Source organism: Phalaenopsis equestris, unplaced genomic scaffold (assembly GCF_001263595.1).
Source record: "Phalaenopsis equestris unplaced genomic scaffold, ASM126359v1 Scaffold000237, whole genome shotgun sequence".
NCBI lineage: Eukaryota > Viridiplantae > Streptophyta > Magnoliopsida > Asparagales > Orchidaceae > Phalaenopsis > Phalaenopsis equestris.
The window spans coordinates 211,276-213,325 of record NW_018164679.1 but is presented as its reverse complement, the minus strand read 5'-3'; positions in this window follow the sequence as shown (position 1 = coordinate 213,325).

Below are 2,050 nucleotides of genomic sequence, written 5' to 3'. Positions count from 1 at the left end.
ATTTATTTATTTAAATAATTAAGAAAATTATGAAATGCAAATAAAAGATAAAATGTCACAAAATGACCTCTAATTAAAGTTAATCACTTTAGACATGTCCCATAAAAATTTCAAAGTCAAAAAACTTATTTTTGATACAAAAATATATTTTTTAATAAGATGATAATTTTTTTTCTTAAAATAATTTTAAAAAATAAAATATAAATAAAAAAAATGTGAAATTAAGTTTGATGAATTCCAAAATAATTGTTCCCACTTGGTCTATGCCCACTTGATTTTTTTATTTCCAAACTTGAAAACTAAACTTTAAATCCTTGAAGACAAAACCTTTGATCATTATCGAGAGTTTTCTTATGTGACTTTGGTCATTTAAGATGTAATTAAATATATGAACTTGCCCTTATAGGAAATTAAAAATCTAGGTAATATAAACCACATCTAATCTTCAATATTAGGTAGAAGAACCTAACAATTACATAAAAAGTTCACAGACCAAACATATGTCAGAGATTATTTAGTTTATATAGTTGAGCTCACCGCCAAACATTATGTCTATCTTCTGGGACAACACATTTTTTGTGATGTCGTGATTGCTTACTCAATGTATTAAATATATGAGATCTATTCGTTCACATTTTTCTAAAAAAAAAATAAAATATTATTTTCAGAACCAAAATTATATATGTATATTAAATTAAATTATTTTCAAAGACAACTGACAAAATTCTCATCCGACAACTTCCAATACAATACATGAAACCCAAAAAGATAATTTCCAAAAAAAGTTGGCTGACACATCATTAACTAAATCTTTCCAAAAGGGAGGGAGCATAAAATGACAAGAGTTATTCCAAATCGAACAATAATGATCAAAACATAATTTAGATAACAGAGAATTAGAATTATAGAATTTTCAAATAATTTTAAACTTTCACATTGTATTAAATGTATCTAAAGAAGGAAGCCCAAGACCACCATAACGTTTAGGGTTATTAACTTTATCCCAAGCAATAGTATGAATTTATTTCCTATAATTATTATTATGAAAAAAATTAGAGATCATAGAAAAAAATCTTTCCTTAACCCTTTAGGCAAAATCTTTGAATGAAACAAGTAATATAAATAACTCCTGATATGCCACCAACAAATTTTCATCAGCCAGCACGAATCTCAGTGAATTTTTTTGAACAAGAGACATTCAAACTTTGATTAAGAGTCATCTGGAGCTCCGATTTTAAAAATTATATTCAAACTGACCGGCTCGATGAGACAGACCCAATGATATAAAAACTAGTCCAATTTGAGTGAGATCAAGCCCAGATCAAATCATTAAACCACTGCTAGAAAATTTTTGGAGGCATTTGAAAGGTCAAACGGATGTCAAATCTAGCGAGTTTATAGTCGAATCGAGCGTCTCAAAAAGAAGAATCCAACGAGCCCAAGATTGTCAATTCCGACATCATTAAGGCACTCAAATGTCCATCAAACGTCATCTGATCAAGGGAAGCTTCCTGAGCCGTCCGACCAAAATGGTTCACATTCCTGCATTAATTGCACTCAAAATACTATAAATAGAGCCTCACCTCTCACATGAAAGGGAGGAGGCTTAAGAAAGAACTTGAGGTTTTGAGAAGGAGCTCAAGTCCAAGATCATCCTCGTCATCGTCAATCGCCCTCGACCACCACTGACCGTCGACCACGACCGCCGACCTCTGTCGACCACCGCCGACCACCGTTGAACGTCGCCAATCACTGTTGACCTCTCTCAACTACCGCCGACCGTCATAGACTGTTGTTAGCCACCGCTGACCTCCGTTAACCACCGCTTACTAGACGTCATCAGTCGACGTTGTAACGTGGAAAACTAGTTACCCTTTCCCGCCTGTGGGATGTGGGTCAAGGGACATTTGTAATCATCAACTTATAGTGGATTTTTACTACTAGACCAGACCCCGTGGTTTTTCCCTTTTTACGGGTTTTCCACGTAAAAACTTCTGGTGTGATCACAGCTCGATTCATTTTTATCTGAGTGTGTGTTGAATTCTCGTGC